Below are 18,158 nucleotides of genomic sequence, written 5' to 3'. Positions count from 1 at the left end.
AAATCTGTGTATTATCTCCCATACGTCCTATTAATCTTCTGTATTGCTGTTTTGACTACCATTTGAGTTGATCAGCTGCTAAAAAAAACAACACCCCGGACCTTGGATAGACACAGTGGTTGCTAGTTATGCTTTTTTTTAAAAAAATATTTTGTGTGTTTCTTCTTCTAGGGTTCTGTGGAGAGAGGAAGGGGCGTTTCAGACACTCCCTTGGTAAGCATGCAAAAACGAAAGAAAAGAAACGGCATCGCTGCAGACTGTTTGTTCGCAGAATCCTGTTTCCATGGTGACATTCATTGCAGTGTATGTATATGTGAGCCAATAGTGCAAGCCTGAAATGTACTGTACAGGGGAGGAAAACCTCCCTGTCCTCATTGAGATGCATCTGAGTGTGTTGCTCTGCTGAAGGGGAATCCCGGTTTCAAACGGAGGAAACCCTGGCTCAGCCTTACCTGCCAGAGGAGAAGGAGCTGAAACAGGTGGAAAACAGTGTGTGTGTGTATTTATATATATATATGAGAGAGAAATCAGGAAAAGGCCTCCATTCTGGCTGTCCAGTATTTTTTTTGGGGGGGGGCAGGAAGTTACACACACACACACACACACACACACACACACACACACACACACAGGAGCTAGGATAATACATCATCTCCCCCCACCCTCACCCCCACAAATAGAAGTTACTTAAGGCCTCATTTTCCTCCCATCCTCAACCCCACCCCCCACCAATACTGCCGGACTCGTTCTCGGTGATTACAAGTATCTCTCCCAGAGCAAATAATTATAGAATTAAAACCCAATCCTTTTGGTCCCTTAATAGCTTTAGCCAATCTGTCAGCGTCTGCCTCTGTGCGATGGGGGAAGAAGAGGCAGGAGAGAGCTGTTATGTAAGACCTCAGCGGCACGTGAACTCCCTTCCTCATCACTAGTCACATCCCTGAGAGAGCTTTGCTCTCCGGAACCTTCCAAACTACCCACCGCCATCATCCAGCTGCATGCCAAGGTAAGCCTGAGGTGCCATGTGGCGATTGTTAAAACAACAACAGCAGCAGCAGCAATAAAAACAGCCCAAAGCTTGGGGCTTTGAGATCACTTTGGACCTAATTTCATATATATGGTACGTCTCCAGTCCTCACACAACCCTGTCAGTTTCCCCCTGAAACACACACCTTAGGGATTCATGGATGTTTTATGAATTCTGCTGTTCCAGTTTTAAGGGGGGGGGGCTACTTTCCCATGCGTATGCTCTAAAGGCATACATTAGGAGATTGGGGTGGGTCTGCGAAGACGCACCATGATGTTATATTGTTAAGGCTAAACAAATCTCAGCATGGCTGGTTAGTGACTTATTAGGAACGGCTTTTTTTCAGCTGGAACTCACTGGAACTCTGTTCCGGCACCTCTCAGGTGGGCGCTATTGCCATTACGGTGGTACCTCGGGTTACATACGCTTCAGGTTACAGACTCCACTAACCCAGAGATAGTACCTCGGGTTAAGAACTTTACCTCAGGATGAGAACAGAAATTGTGCTCCAGCGGTGCGGCAGCAGCAGGGGGCCCCATTAGCTAAAGTGGTACCTCAGGTTAAGAACAGTTTCAGGTTAATAACGGACCTCCAGAACGAATTAAGTTCTTAACCCGAAATACCACTGTATAAGAGACCCAGAGCGGTGTTCATAGTGAGTTCCAGCACCTCTTTTTCCAGAGAAATAGCACTGATTAGGAGACACTCCCACCCCCCACCCCCGGAAGCTGTTCTGAGTTTTCCAAAGGAAGATCAGAATGGAAAAGCATAATTGTATACATTTCATGAATCATCACCCAGATCTGTGTGCTCCCTGAATCCAAACAAATAAGCTTCCACCATGACTCCATCTGCTCTGAGATTCAGGTAAGCTCGTTTTCCTGACCTTTAGCAGGCTCTTGTCCTGGGGGAACCCCTAGCAATACTTGCCACAATTGCAGAGCTCTTAAGGGAATTCTGAGAGGAATTGCAGGGGGGGAAAGAGGGTGGCGGAAAGCTGTTCCTATAAAAGAAAACCGCATCTCATTTCCACCCCAGTATCACCTGATATTCCAGGGACGATGGTTGAAGGAGATGTTTAATGACATAGAACAGGATAAGGAAAAGGCAAGGAACATACCCACAGCAGAATTAAATGAAACCATAAGCCTCTCATGTTCACGGCGCTATTCGGCTTGAGGCAGTAGATTACCTTGGAGTGTGCCAGCTCCCTGAAGGCAAGGAACTTCCCCTTTATTAATTTATTCAAACCTTTCCGTATTGAATAGCAAGATGTTTCACAGGATAAAATCAGTGCAGCGAAACAACAACATAGGAAAAAATACCAAAGATATCCAACATTTTCAATAGAATGGGCACTAAAATAATTACACCTCATACTTATCCACAATGAAAGATGCTACCTCGTTCTAGGTTTGTGCCTTTCCCTTTGTTTTGTGCTCTCTCTCTCTCTCTCTCTCTCTCTCTCTCTCTCTCTCACACACACACACACACACACACACCTCTCTTCGATAACTAGCCTGGTTGTATACAGCCCCAATCTTCCATTATTTTGGCTTTAATGTATATTAGTTGTACATGAAACATATGAATTAGCTGCAGTGGTTCCTAGGTCTGATTTGTGCTTACATTTCAAAATTTCCAAAAGGGCAAGATCAAAGTTGCTCTCTGGTTCAGGCAAACTATAGATTGCCATGATGTCCAAACCAGGCAAATGATGGTTTGTGCAAACCATGGTGTTTGCGTGCAAACCATAAAATTTGCTTCCAAGCCAGAAAAGGGAAGCAATTCTGGTTTGAAGTGGGTTTTCAGTTCCAGAGGAAAATTACAGTACACATGATTCAGATGTTACAGCAAACTATGGTTTGATCAAATCAGACAGGAAGGAAATTTGAGCACATAAAGGCAGTTGTAAGAAACTGAGCCAAATTATAATGGATGTTTGGGTATATATATATATATATATATATATATACATATACACACACACACACAACCAGCTCTATTATGGACATTTTCTTTCTTTCAATTCACACTCAAAATCAAGCAACATTTTTTGTTCTTGTTACATTTCCATGAACGCATGCATTTACATTTTGGATCATTATCATTAGGCATTGTTAGAACACTTTTGATACCTTGACAAAAGTGTGAAGAACTTGTAAAAGCTCCCTCTTCCCTTTGTTGTGCGTTGCTTGGAACAAAATGTTGGAAATTCAGCTGAGGGTGGCAATGTGGCTGTTTCCCTCTGATGTGATTGGTGAAGCTCCTATTCAGTGTAGTGTGTGAGAGAGGAATCTCAGAGCCAGTAGCCAAATATGGCCCTCTAGGTTTCTCTGTCTGGCCCTTGGCACTCTCCCCAGGCCATAACCTTCACCAGCCCTAGCTTGCACCATCCTTGGATTCCCCCCCCCCCCCAAGGTGGAATGCGTCCTTGAACTCTGATAATGAGGCAATAGTGGGTGGATCAAGAAATGTAATTTTTACTTTTGTACGGTAGGCTACACTCAAACACCCCTCTCTATCCTCCATGCAGGCAAGCAAAAGGCATCATCAGAGTTCAAGGACATATACCAACCAGGCAAAACCACTCATGGAGGGTGCCAAGTAGGGTTGGCAAGAGGTGTGGGAAGTGTCCTGAGGCAGAAGGGCTTGGAGGGCCACATTGCTTCCCCGTCAGGCCTGAGGTAACTTCCCCTGTTATAGAAACTGATGCTGGCATGCAATGTGAGTACTGGCCAGATCCTGATTATGCATAGTGGGGTAGCCCCACATTCCTGCCCCTACTGCTATCTTGACGCAAAGACTGGTTGAGAATTGCCAGGGTGGGTGATGGTTGTTGGAGAAACCATCGGAGATGGTTGGAGATATAGTGCGAACTTAGATAGGTTTGTGGAAGAGGAATTTGCAGTTTTGTTCAGCTCTTTAGATAATAATATATGGGAATATTTCTGTCTGTACTTTCAATCTTCAGCCCTGTTGTGGTATTTTGCGAACCCAAGGTATTGAACTCTGGCAGCAGCAGCAGCAGCAACAACTTGAGGATATCTTCCTACTATAAAATTGCCAAAACTTTTTAGTAAATTCCTGCCGGGAGTTCTGATGATGACAGGTGGTGAGGAAGTGCTTTCTGCTGTGGGTTTGCACTGTGCCTGCATATGTAGTTTATATATACAGCCACTTGTCCACCTTTCTTGCTTGAACGGGAAGCAAATGGGAGGTAAATCTTGTCTGAGCTCTTGGTCTTGTTCCTTGGCAAGGAACGCTTCCAGAAAAACATCTAACAATCCCACTCTGGACAAAGCTGAAGTTCATCTTTCTTTCTTCACTTCGTTTTCTGTTATTCTCATCATAATTAATGCCATTTGGGTAGCTGAGCTATGCAAGAGCTTGAACTGTCTATGCTACGCCCTCTCTCTTTCTCTCTGTGTGTACACACACATACGCACACACACAGTTCAGTTACAACATGCTGCTTGTAATCTGCTTTAATCTCTTTCCTGGACTGGAAGGAAATGCCTGGCTTGCGGATGCATGGCTCTGCCAGACGTGTGGCTCTTGGCTGTATCGGAGGCAGAAGAATTACCCTGTTCCCTGCCCTGACCTTTGCTCAAAGTATGGCTTGGCTTTGGTTCACTGAGGAAAGTGTTTACACAGGTCTGGCTCAAATGCTTTTTAATAAAGCCTTCAGCCCTTCTAAGGCATTGTCCTCTGATAAACCCAAGCATACATTCCGGGCGGGGCAGTGGTGGGGGAATGCGAGAGAACTGACCCCTCTTCAGTTTCTGCACCAAAACACTATGAACTTTGCTGCAGGACTGAAAATGAGTTTCAGGTCAGCTGAAACTACAAGTTCCATGTGTAGTCTGAAATGCTATCCTGATGTATTCGCAGTTGGTGTGTGTGGTACTTCTTTACCAGGCTGGTTATATATATATATATATATATATATATATATATATATATATATATATACACACCCCAAAACATTCATTGGATCAGCATTCAAATTCAGCATCAATATGGAGATGGTGAGAGGGGTTAGTGTGCTGTAGTGCTAGGAGTTCCAGACTAGGAACTTTTTTTCATATGTGGTGGGCATGTAAAAAAGTTAAAGAGTATTGGGAAATGATTTATAACTAGATGAAAAAAATGTTTAAAACAACTTTGCCTAAAAGACCGGAGGCATTTTTACTAGGAATCATTCAGACAGAGGTTCCCAGGTGCCAGAAAAACTTATTTATGCAGGCAACAATGGCGACCCGAGTTTTGTTAGCCCAAAAATGGGAAGTGAGGGAGGTCCCAGGTAAGGAGGATTGGCACCTTAAGATGATAGAATATGCAGAACTAGCTGGCCTAACGTATAGAATAAGAGAGCAAGAAGAACATGTATTTAAAGCGAAGTGGATTTTTTATTTTTTTACTGAGTATTATACAGAAAATAATTGCACACAGTTGAAAACGCTGGCAGCATTAAAGTAAATTCAACCGTATAATAAATACTTGAGTGATGTAAGATAGGAGAACTGAATAAAATGGCTATAGTAAAATATGCAGGGATGGTGGATAATGAACCATAGAAGGGGAAAGAGGGAAGTCATTGAATGTATGGTACTATGTAAGATGTTTATTTTGAGATGTGAAATTGAAAAATTAATAACAACTATAAAAAAGGAGTTCCAGACTAGGACCGGAGGACACCAGGTTCAAATCCCCACCCAACCATTATGCTCACTGGGTGACCTTGGGTCCATTTCTTTTAGCCTAACTAACCCCATAGGATTGTTATGCATATAACACAGAGCAGGAGAGCCATGTACATTACCTTGGACTTCTTGGGAGAAAGGAGGGGGTATGCATGCAATAAATTAATAAAGTAATATAACATCATGAGGCTGCTTGTGCATCTGAAATGGGAGCAGCTGTGGCTTTTACTTTTCTCTAAGCTTCTCCGTGAAAATCAAATGGAAATGCATTTGGCTTCCACAGTGCCAGGATGAAAAAGATGGAACACATCACCACTTGTGATTCCTATTAGTTATAAATTACTAACTCCAGATGTTGTTGTTATCATACATTACATTCGTGATCATTTGTTCTCATGATGGTATCAGGGTGGTTATACACAATCTCACGTCCTACACTGTTTGCACCGGCAATAGTTATTTTGGGGGGAGGCATACCTTTATACTTATTCAAGTCCAGTCAGTGCATGTCCTGTAACATCCTCTTTGAAATCCCCAAAAGGTTTTATGTCGTATTTTTTTCAGGGAGGGGTTGTTGTTGTTGTTCCACTTTTATTGTCCTGTAGTGCAAGAGTTGCTCCTCCAAATTGCAATAATGCGATAGCATTGAGGAAGCAATGCAAAACCACTTATTGAAAGAAATGGTGTGTAGACAGCCCACTACAAATCCACCATGAATGCACTATTATGGTGTCAAAAGCATGTTGCAAAAGACTCAAACTGTTCTGGAGAGATGCTAAATGTCAAAAGAAATTTGGCCGGTAGATAGTGCCAAAAACAAACAAACAAACAAAAAACAACAACACCCCACCTGAAAATTGACTGAGAAATCAGTTTTAAAATCATGACTTTATGGCACTACGGAGCTCATACCAGCTTTTTGATTTTCCAATAGAGTAATAGTTATTGTTGCAAGTATATTCTGTTTTGTTAGATAGGTGTCTTCTTGCCTATCTGTGATTTAAAATCCACAGCAGAGCTGGATTTTCACGTCATGCAAGTTCTCATATTCTCCTGACTTAGAAAAGGAACCTGGATAATGAGAAGGAAGCTGCCTTTGACTGACAGTAAGCTCAGACAAACTTGGGGGTTCTTTAGAGCTGATTTCCTTCCAACTCTTAAGAAATATTTCGCAAAGACCTTTTAATAGTCTATTTCCTTGCGCAATATAGCATGCATCTAAACTATTTGCATTATCAAAAGTTCAAATCCATGGCTGTGCTGTTTCCATGGGACGACATTGCCACGAGCCAGTAACTCTGTGGAATTTTAGCAACGGAAAGCAGGTTTTTTTGTTTCTGTTTTAAAATTAGTTACAGTATCACAACCTGACTCAGAAACTTGCTTTGGGCCAAACAAGTACCTTAATGATCAAGTGTGTGTGTGATATTATGCTTATAGCTAAAATGATTAGATAATGGTTTGAAACTGCTTTCAGATTATGTGCAAAGCTTTTTGAGATAGTAAGTGACTTTACATGTAGCATGACCAGGTGTCTGTTCATGCAGCAGGAATTATCCTTTCTTTCCTCCCCCTGTAGTCCCCTGCCACCCCCAAACAATTTTTTAGGAGGCTTGTGGGACGCTCTGGAAAAAGCTCACTTTGTCTGGATTTCCACTTTTTGAAATAAGGCAACCCTATGCTGAGTGTTGCCCTCCATGCAATAGGGAAGAGAGACACTTAACTGCGGACTCCTCCCATGTTTCTCTGGCAATGTGGATGTAGAACTAAATGGGCAGATCCAATCCCCTGGTCTTTCCCATATCATTGTTGCTTGACAGAGATGGGGGAAAATGACACTGAATGAGAAGGACCTGATGCTTGTCCATGGAAATGTGGTGCTGGGCTTTCAATGTTATGCTGCTTGGGGCGAATCCATAGCTAAATGTTTTCATACTGCTGCTGCAGCATTTGATGCAGAGAACAAACTTTCACAAGCCATGCTACAGTGAATGTGATCACAAACATTATACCCAGAACATGTCTTTGGGTTGTGACATTGTCTTCCAGTGCTGAACCTTGCTATGAAACCCCACATTACTCTGGCCCATCAGCTTCACTTTCCAGTCTAACATTTGTCCACCGCACTGGGGAGACTCACAAAAAGAGACACACATCCCATCTTCTTCCAACACCCATCTCCCTAATCTTCTAAATTCTTCTCCTGACCTTGTCAGCAAAACTAGTGATATTTCAGCACCTTGCCCTAACGCTAGGCGCATCAGGTGATATCCAGTGTTAATCTTTGAAATACATGGAAAGGAGTAACTTAAGTCCATTAATTTCAATGGGTCTACTCTGAGTACAACTAACATTGAATATTGCCCATCATTTTACTCTGACCCTTCCTATGGAGTTTTGCTTTAGTTCCAAAAGGTCACCCAGTTCTAAGTTGTATTATTCAGCACTATTTCATGTTGTGTGAAACCACTGGAGGACCACAGGTTCCCAATCCCCCATTTTGGGAATTTGTGTTGTATATGATGAGTTGAAGAAGAGCAAATAGGAAACAACTAGCAACGCTGGCCATGTTCTCAACTAGCTATCCCAAGAACCACATAAACCTGGAGTATGCAAATGCTTTCCTCCCATTTTCTTTGTCTCCAGGGTCCCTTTGCAGTTTCTGGCCTAGTTAATCCTGAATTGCTTCTTCAAGCTCAAGTGCACATTAAATTGCAACTTGTACAGAGCGAGTGCACCAGGACCCACCCACATGCAACAATCAGCTGACTGCATATGGGTGGAAGTGGCCAATTGCTTCCCACCCACCAACATCATGAACATAATATAGGACCAAACGACATTTTATGCAAAAACATGCATAAAGAATGGCTTGTTTTTCTGGATAGCAGAGCTTTGAGAAAAGGTAGTTTGCAGTTGAAAAGTATGGGAGGGGCCTTTAACTTTTCCTCCCCTTCCGCCGATCTCCCAGAACGGCTTTTCTCCATGTGCGATTCCAAATGCACATGCTGTGACGTTAACATATCAGAGTGCTGGAGGTGAAATAGTTAAACAGGTTACCCAATCAAGACCCAGGGGGGTGAAGTCAGAGGGACTATAAAACCAGCTCTGGGAGGGGCAAAGAAGGGAGTTCGTTGGGAGTTGGGTGGTTGGTTGGAGTGGGAGTGAATTGGGATAGAGTATGTGGGTAGGTTGAGTTAGTGTAGCGAAATAAGCTGAGTCAGGAACAGTTAGGAGCTAGGAAGACAAGTGAATATCTGAGAGGTGGTTTAGTGAGTGAGAGCAGGTAGCGGAAGTTATAGGTCTGGATAGGCACCCCATGATTGTAATTGACCGATACCGTTTATGAAACCACACTGTAATGGTTTCTAAGGGGGTTGCTTGTGTGTAAGCAGGCAACTATCTCCCTGGCTGGGTGCAAACACCTGGCTGGGCTGCCAAAGTAAACCTTATCTGTCCGGACCGCCACTCACCCATGGCTGACTCAGTCGCTGGCAGAATCCGTGAGTGGGCGTTTCTTAAACTTCTTCCAGCAAAGAAGCTCTTTGACGCCTAGTCTCCGCCTACCCTCTCTGTGCGAAAGCCTTCTGCGCAGAGAGGGCGTGGGCAACAGAGGACCCCTACTCTCCCTGCTGGTCCCAGGCGAGGAGTCATGGGACCACCTCGCCACTTCCACCACCTGCCCCCCTTCTCCACTGGTGCCACGCTGATTCTCTTCCCCAGAAGAGGAGCTGCTTCTCCCGATCCCTGGACGCTCTCTGGAATCCCTCTGGCTTTTGCTCTCTCCCTCTGGCACTGATGGCAGTTCCCTGACACACACGCTTGTTAAACCGCAGTAAATAAACAGAAGTTTATGTTCCAATTTAACCCTGACTGGACTCAGTATTGTACCAGCTAGGGCATGGGTGGTGGCAGCGAGAAATAAAGTGGTGGCACAGGGATCAATAGACGGTGAAACATCTGGGGACCCTGTGTGATTGCCACACATGCTTGGAACCTTGTGGGGGTGGGGAGGAGCTTAGGGGAGTGATATGAAGTGGAGAAGCCCACTTCGGCTGCTACTTCTCTGCTCCAAATTGCCCCTCACAAAGTGGATTTTCCTTAAACACTAGGGTCGCTGGAGGACTGTTCCATGCATTTACATACAACATGCAGATAGGCCCAACAGCAAATGGGAAAACAGACCAGAGTATAGCAGTCCAGACAGTAGAGTCAATGCAATTACTGTATTACACCCTGCTTATCAGTTGTTCTCTCCCCCGAGGTTTTTATTGCTAGGCACATTTATATTAAAAATAAACACAAGCCAAGATATCATCCTGGGTTCACCAAGGACCTTATCCCACTTCTCCCCCCTGGAAACAATTCACTGCTTGCAACTGGGACTGAAACATGGAAGTATACTGCTTGAAGAATCATGCTCTCACATTGCCTGCACACTGGCCATTTCACCAGCTCTGAATTAACTACTATGCTAGGAACTACACGGTGTAAGGCCTCATATAGCCTGAGGTCCTTAGGCAGAAGGAAAACTTAGAATATTCATAGTTTGGCCAACATGGAGAAGCAAATGTTCCATGTATCAGAGAAGGTTCTTTGGGTAGAGGAAGATGAGATAGGCAGGATGAAACAGGGTACTGGGTAGGACAGAATAATAATAATAATAATAATAATAATAATAATAATAATAATAATAATATATACCCCGCCCATCTGGCTGGGCTTCCCCAGCCATTCTGGGCGGCTTCCAAGAAAAGTAATGCATCAAACATTAAACACTTCCCTAAACAAGGCTGCCTTCAGAGGTCTTCTAAAAGTCTGGTAGTTGTTGTTCTCTTTGACATCTGGTGGGAGGACGTTCCACAGGGCGGGCGCCACTACCGAGAAGGCCCTCTGCCTGGTTCCCTGTAACTTGGCTTCTCGCAGTGAGGGAACCACCAGAAGGCCCTCGGTGCTAGACCTCAGTGTCCAAGTAGAACGATGGGGGTGGAGACGCTCCTTCAAGTATACTGGAACGAGGCCATTTAGGGCTTTAAAGGTCAGCACCAACACTTTGAATTGTGCTCGGAAGCGTACTGGGAGCCAATGTAGCATAGTGGTTGCTTCACATTTTCTGGCCCTGAGCAGAAATCCCAGCTTAGCTAGCGAGGCTGATGGGTTTTGTTCGTTAAAGCGGAATTATTTGGCCGCATGTGATATGTGGCACACCTGGATCATTTCATTAAATTGTTCTTGAAGTGCATGGCCAAATTTAGCGTGGCACGCCTTATTAACTGTTCCAGCTCTCGACTGGTCATGAGCGGATGACAGAGTAGATCAGGGAATGTGCAGTGGGTAAGATTGGATCATGGTCTTCAGGTCCCTTGCAGTCCTATGATTCCAACAGCAATGGGGCTCCCAGTAATGCATTCTGCTGTTCTCTGCTGCCACCCTTGAGTGGTGGCTGGGAGTGGGGAGGGTCATCATTGCTGTCTGCCATTCACTCAAGGCAAGTGAAAAAAGGTGGGAAGCCCAGTTGGAACATCATTGCAGCTGCCTATTATTTATGCAAACAGCACTAGTAGCCTGTGTTTACCAGTGACCATGTCATTGGTTTATGCCAGCCTTCCCCAGCCCGGTGCCCTCCAGATGTTGCTGAACTATAATCTCTTACCATTGTCCATACTGGCTGGAGCTGATGGGGAGCTGGGAGGGACCCAGGCTGGGAAAGGATGGCTTATGCTATAGTAAGCCATTATGGACAGATGTGCATTTTCTGTGCAAACCAATTCCACCCACTGCTGCCCTCTCCTCCCCTACAGCATTGGTAGTAGCTAATAGGTATGGACCCCACAGCTGTTGTGGTGATGGGCAAGAACCAGGATTTAAACTATTGCAGGGCAGAACGGAGCGAATGATTTCACAAACGCTTTATTAATTATATATGTATTTTCTGGTTGTTAGCTGCTTTCATGCAATAAAGGGGGGGGGCTACATTTTTCCACACCCTTCACTGTATGTAGATGCTGATAAACTATAAAGCAGAGGCATAAGACCCCGGGGGATGTAGCTGAGCAGAGGGACCCATATCCTTTAATCTGGCCCTGATCCAAACCATACCAGAAAAGAAATTATTCAGCTTCTCCGGGAAAAAAAATATATCCAGGGAAATATATATAAAATAACTCCCCGAAGCTGCTTGTTTCCTTGGCCAACTGTTCTTACAAAGTTGCAGCTTAAACCCGTTGATTTCTGTCCTTCCCTGAGGTATCCTCTATCTTCTTTATAGCAGCCTTTTAAACATGTGAAAACTGTTAATCCTTTTTTCCTCCAGGCTTAATGTACCCAGTTTCTTTCTGGTCCACGCTCATTTTTCTTGCATTCAAAACACTTCAACATCTTTGTTGCTCCCCTTTGAATCCTCTCCAATTTGTCCACATCCTCCTTAAAAATCTGGCAAAGGGAGCCGAACATAATACTTCTTCGGCTTAGCCTTAAGTGGTGCCAAGTGGAGCAATGCTATTCCTTCCTCTGTTCTGGATAGAATGCTTCTCCCACCTCCCCCCCCTTTTTTAATTTTTTGGCTAACGCAGATCAAATTGGCATTTTGGTATTGTGGACGGATAGGAGGAGTGGGGGTAAGGGGAGCACATTATTGCTGATTCATGTTCGGCCTGTGATCTGCTATAACCACACACACACACACACACACACACACACACCCCATCTGGCTATTTGTGCTTTGTTTTCTGAAATAAGAGATACCATGGCTCAGGCCTGCCCCTCCCTATTTGATTAATGTAGTGCCATTTATTATGACAGGAAGCTTCATTGGTGCCAAACTTTGGGGTCACTTTCCCTCCGGAGTCAGAGGCAGACTGTCTCTGGTTACCAGCTGCTAGGCTTCCCATGGACATCTGGAGGACCACTGTGAGAACAGGATCCTGGACTAGATAGGCCACACTTGATCCAGCTGGGCTTTTCTTCTGTTCAAACCTCACCCACTCCTTGTTATTAGAATGGGAAGTGGTGGGACATGAATTTAGTAAAAAATAAAAATAAAATTATTATTATCATTATTATTATTATTATTAGGCATATTTATATTCTGCACTTCTGTTGTAACATGAGAGCTCAGAACAACTGAGTTACAACACAGCACAAAAACGATTCACGGAAATGAGATCGATAAGTAAACCAATTTAATGAGCATTGAGGATTTTTGTTCATGGTACAGGAGTCCAACTCTATGAGAATGGTATTTAGAGTTTGCAATGATACCTAACACCTGAGGCATGCGCTTCTTCCTTCAAAGCCTCCTGGAGGTATGATTTTTTTTAAAAAAAACACCTTAACACTTAGCATCCCCAGTTAACAACAGGAAGGTGAGCTGGGAAGGATCCACATCCAAGACTCTGAAATGCTACCAGTCAGTATAGATAATACCAGACATCTTCATGCAGAGTTTTCACCTGTGGGGATCATTTACAAGCTTCAGTGCCCTGGATAGATGATGTTTTGTTCCACCCTGTTCACTCTGACTGGGGTCCACTAGACCTCAATGCTGTTTCAACAAATCAAAACACACATATGCACACACCGTACGAAAGAGAAGCAATGGAATGCCATGGAATAATAGACTTCTTTGTTGTAGGAGAACACGTGGAATATGAAGTGGTAGAAGTTGGGCTTTGTATGTTACCTTATTTTATATTCTTTTGAGGTCAATTATAGACGATCAATCCCAGTATGAATTGCTTACTGTTGCCGTGCGCTATTCCCCTTTCATTTAACTGTAACACACGTTATGTGGCTAACACACATTTAAGGAGCCCTGGTTAACACTCCTTAGCTGCAAAGTGGTAAGGGACAATTTGTAGGTGTGCCATTCCCAGTCTTCTGGGCAGGACAGTAGTCTAGCTGAACTAGTGAGTGTAAATACTGAGCAGCTGAACAATGACCAAGATGGGAGCTGTCCAGCAGTGTGTTAGCTGGGTTATCAAGCACCATTGTTCTCCAAAGCACTTTGAATGTTTTAAAGTCTAAAGCAGGGATGGGAGAACCGGTGGCCTTCAGGTGTTGTTAGACTACAAGTCTCAGCAATCGCAGCCAGCCTGTTTAATGCCCATGGATTATGGGGGTTGTAGTCTAACAACATCTGGAGAGCCACAGGTTCCCCAGTCCTGCTGTAAAACACCATAGAAACAGTGGCAAAGTATTTCATTCCCAATGTCATGAAGTGAATAAGGCAGCCTTCTGTAACCTAGTGCCCTCCAGGTGTTGTGGGGGAAATGGCTATCAGTGGCTACTAACCACAGTCAGAGGCAGTATGGCTCTGATTGCTATTTTCTGGGAATGACAAACAGTCTTGTTGTGCTAAGGTTCTGCTTGCAGGTTTCCAACAGTCATCAGGATGGCCTCTGAGACAGTAGGATGCTGAACTAGAGAAATCTTGAACCTGATCTAGCAGGGCTGCTTTTATCCTCTAAGGTTGAGTCTCTCAGAAGAATCCATCTACAATTCAACTGAACTCCCCCTCTCACAATCAGCTGGCTGCAGTCTCATCTAAACTGCACTTTAAACCAGTTTTCAATAGCCAGACTTTCTTCCAAAGGGACCTTGAGAACAGGACCTTTCGTGGAGATGCTGGAAACTCTGCTAGAAACCTGTAGCTATCTCACAGAGCGGCCATTCCCAGGGTTTCTTGAGGTAACCATTTATGCATTGCCAAAGAAGAGGAGATGCATCACCAAACCAAAGGACACAGATTTACATGAAATTTGCATGAGCTAATTTTATATGTATGGGTGTACAGTTAGAAATAATTACTGTAATGTAAAAAGAATTAGAGGTTCAGCGGGCTGGATTCAATTAAAAAACTCCACTAGTGGAAGGCAACGCTAGACAGGCTAGCACAATAGGGCTTTACCCCTCCCCTGCATGTTCGCCTACACCCCAAATCAAGTCAGTGAGGTGGGAGAACAACAGAACAGAGCGGTCAGAGAGGAGATGTTTCCATCTAGCTGGCAGAAATTCTCGCAAAGACAAAGCAATTGCATTAGCACTCTGCTGGATTCCACTCAATGTATCTAACCAGGTAACCTGTGTGGCTGTTCACTCCTCTGTCCAGAAGTTGCCTTGGTTGGGCAACTTCATAGCCCCTGCTATCCTCTCTTGTGGTTCTTTATCTTTAAGCCAGGCTTAGATCTGTCAGCCTTTCAAACAGTGGGCTGTCCTCTGTACAGTAGGGCAGCTGGCCACTCTATCAGAAACCCTAGCCATTCATCTGATTTATGTTTGTAATGTACACATGCCCTAACATCCATTGCTCCCTGCACCACCATGTTCCCTTTCACTCTTGCTTTCATAGGTAAAGTGTCCTAGTCATTAACTGCACCTGATTTCCATAAGTCATTATATAATCTAGGGCTGGGAAATGTCGTCACCCCCCCCCGATATATCATCCTTGACCGTGAGCCATGCTGGCTGGGTCTGATGAGAGCTGGAGCTCAACATCTGGAGCTACAGAGGCTCCCTGTCCCTAGCATGGTCCCTCCATATATCTCATGGCCGAATATTGTTTTCATAATCTAGAGCCATTTGCCTTCTTCCTTGTTCTGTGCTGTATCATTGTCTTCACTGCAGGCAGCACTGCATCCTTAACTGTCCCAAGGGATTTTCATGAAGGTTTTTATTTCTAAAAGCTAATAAGTTGCAGCCTGATTACCTAAATGTGGAAAATGTTTCGCTGGGCCCAGAAAGGGGTTTCTGAGATGCTCATAGGCCTGAATTGCCCAGGATATGCTTTCAGGCTTGCCTATTTATAGAAACAATCATCATCTTAATGTCTTGGTTTGCTCCCATCTAGAGCTGGTGTCACAGTGCCAGCCTGTGAAAAGGAAACCCATCTTTTTTACCGTCCGCAAGAGACAACCTCTCTGGTCCTCCGTATCTGATACCCCAACTCTGGCTGTAGCCACAAAGCCACCCATTAGTCTTCTAACATTTGCTGTTGCAAGGGTTGCCACCTTTAAGCGAGCCTCTCACAGAAGCTCGGCCATTTCCATCTCCATTCCAGGAAGAGCTTCGTCTGCTTAATGTCTTGCATACCTAGCTGCTGTTAAAGCCACAGGAGGAGAAAGGTCAGTGGAAGAAGTGGCAGCTCTCTCTGTGGCGAGGAAAATAGCGAGCACATTTGTGTGCTTAAATGGCTGGCAAACCAATGAGAAAGCACCCTTAAAAAAAAAAAGACGTGATTTAAAGCTGGGTTTTAAACCCAAGGAATGTTTGGAGCTGGGAATACATTTACTATTATCTTGACCTAAGCTTGGTAGGGAATCCAGCAACCACACAGAAACGCAACCAGCACGTGTTTCAATGTCATCCTGGTCATAGTTGGGTTGTTTGCTGATTTCAGCAAGACTTAAGCACCCCAACTGCTGCTGCTGCTGTGCAGGAACTCAGCCTAATGCGTCGTCATTTCTAATTGCCTTTTCACTCTGGAAGACAGCTCTCACTGTATTGTGTGACAGATCTCATTTCATTGTTCCGTGTTTAGTCTTGATGTTTGTGCTTTGCAAAGTTGAGCTTGTCTCCCTTCGTTTTGTTGCTGTTTATGTATAATTTAAGGCATTTTTAGTTGTCTTGTAATTGAGTTTCATGTGTCCCAGACTTATGCATCAAGAAGAAAATATCAATATTTAACATCCTCCACTGGTAATGAAGATTTGCATTTACTTCATTTTGGTTCCTGGCATATGAATATTCTGCACCACAGCTCCCTGGGTATTAAATTCATCCCCTGTTATGCAATACAATGTTAATGACAGGCAGGAAGCCAGATCTCTTAAAATGGTTAATGCTATTAACTCTTCTTAGTTGGTAGGGGAGCAGGGGAGAAACACATGCAGTTTATGAACAGGCAGGTATTCAGCTGCTCAATGCCTGAAAAACACAACTCCTTGGGGGCTTAGCTAATTGAGAATGTCCTCCTGCAGAGCTGCAACAGGGGAGGTGGGCCACATGAGTGGCGTTAACAGAGATTCAGGATGATTCCCCAGTTAGATCCCTATACACATGTCTGAATACCCATGCATAGGATTGGACTGACCTCCACCTGTTTTTTTGCTGTCCATGGGAATCATCTTACACTAATACGTGTGTGTGTGTGTGTGTGTGTGTGTGTGTGTGTGTAAGGACTGCTTTTATGGTAAGTAATAGTTACTGGAAGCAGTCTGCATGTGCAACCACATTCTAATGGATGTACTGCCCAGGGGAGGAGGGAGGGGAAGTATCACATTTTCCCAGGGTTTTAAAAATATTGTGGTTTGAAAGCTCAGAAAATGCAGAGTCCCTGCAACACAACCACAACCACCAAGTCAGGCATATGGACGGTGCATAGTCAATAGACTGTCAGTGCTCAAACAGCTGATCCATGTGGGAAAGAGCCCTTGGTCTGGTGGTGGTGGTGGCTGTTTTCCCACAGAGACAAATAGTTGCAGATTTTATTCCAAAAGCTGGTGGAGAAATATGCATCTTTGTATAAACGCAACACAACAATAGTTCAAAAGAACATCTGGCGGCTGTGAGCAACGCAAGGGAGAAACAGAGCAAGGGAGCCGAGTTGAGGGCTCTTTGTAGCTGAGCTGGCAGGGCACAAAGCAGCGAATAAAGAAATAAACAAGGCCGGCAAGGAAAGGGTGTCCGGGTCACACCTGCAACTTACATCTAAAGCATTCCAGTAGCACTTTAGCAGCCACACCTTCATGCAAAGAATCCTGGGAACTGAAGTTTGCTAAGGATGCTCAGAGTTCTTGGTTTGCTAACTATAATTAAGAAATGACAGTTCCTGGGACTCTTTGGGTGAAAGCCATGGCTGTTTGAGTAGTATAAAAAGGTAAAGGGACCCCTGACCGTTAGGTCCAGTCATGGCCGACTCTGGGGTTGTGGTGCTCATCTCGCTTTATTGGCCGAGGGAGCCGGCATACAGCTTCCGGGTCATGTGGCCAGCATGACTAAGCCGCTTCTGGTGAACCAGAGCAGCGCACGAAAACGCCGTTTACCTTCCTGCCGGAGCGGTACCTATTTATCTACTTGCACTTTGACGTGCTTTTGAACTGCTAGGTTGGCAGGAGCTGGGACTGAACAACGGGAGCTCACCCCGTAACAAGGATTCGAACCACCGACCTTCTGATCGGCAAGTCCTAGGCTCTGTGGTTTAACCCACAGCGCCACCCGCATCCCTGTTTGAGTTGTATAAGAGTGCTTTAATTGTGTGGAGCTGAGGTGACTGAACTCTCCACCTGTCACCAGCCTGGCAGAAAGTGAGGAAAGCAGGAGAGCCCCCCCTCCCCGGGCTATGTTGTGCACAGGGCCCAGCCCTACCTTTATGCAGACATTAGGTGGTGGGTGCTAGGGGCGGAAAGCAGTGTCAAAGTGTTGGAGGA

At 44.5% G+C, this 18,158-nt stretch overlaps 1 long non-coding RNA gene across 3 annotated transcripts in view; it reads left to right on the top strand.

Annotated features, from left to right (window-relative positions):
- Positions 1–203: 203 nt before the first annotated feature.
- Positions 204–18,158, top strand: part of LOC128407419 (uncharacterized) — a 50,087-nt gene continuing 32,132 nt past the window's right edge. Inside the window, exons 1-2 of one of the 3 annotated variants that reach the window (XR_008328794.1) lie at positions 204–479; positions 824–1,006. This is a non-coding gene — a long non-coding RNA (uncharacterized LOC128407419). The other 2 variants (XR_008328793.1, XR_008328795.1) reach the window with 2 other exon arrangements.

The sequence above is a fragment of the Podarcis raffonei genome, chromosome 2 (assembly GCF_027172205.1).
Source record: "Podarcis raffonei isolate rPodRaf1 chromosome 2, rPodRaf1.pri, whole genome shotgun sequence".
Taxonomy (NCBI): Eukaryota; Metazoa; Chordata; class Lepidosauria; order Squamata; family Lacertidae; genus Podarcis; species Podarcis raffonei.
The sequence above is the reverse complement of the archived record's forward strand: the minus strand, read 5'-3'. Positions and strand labels throughout refer to the sequence as shown.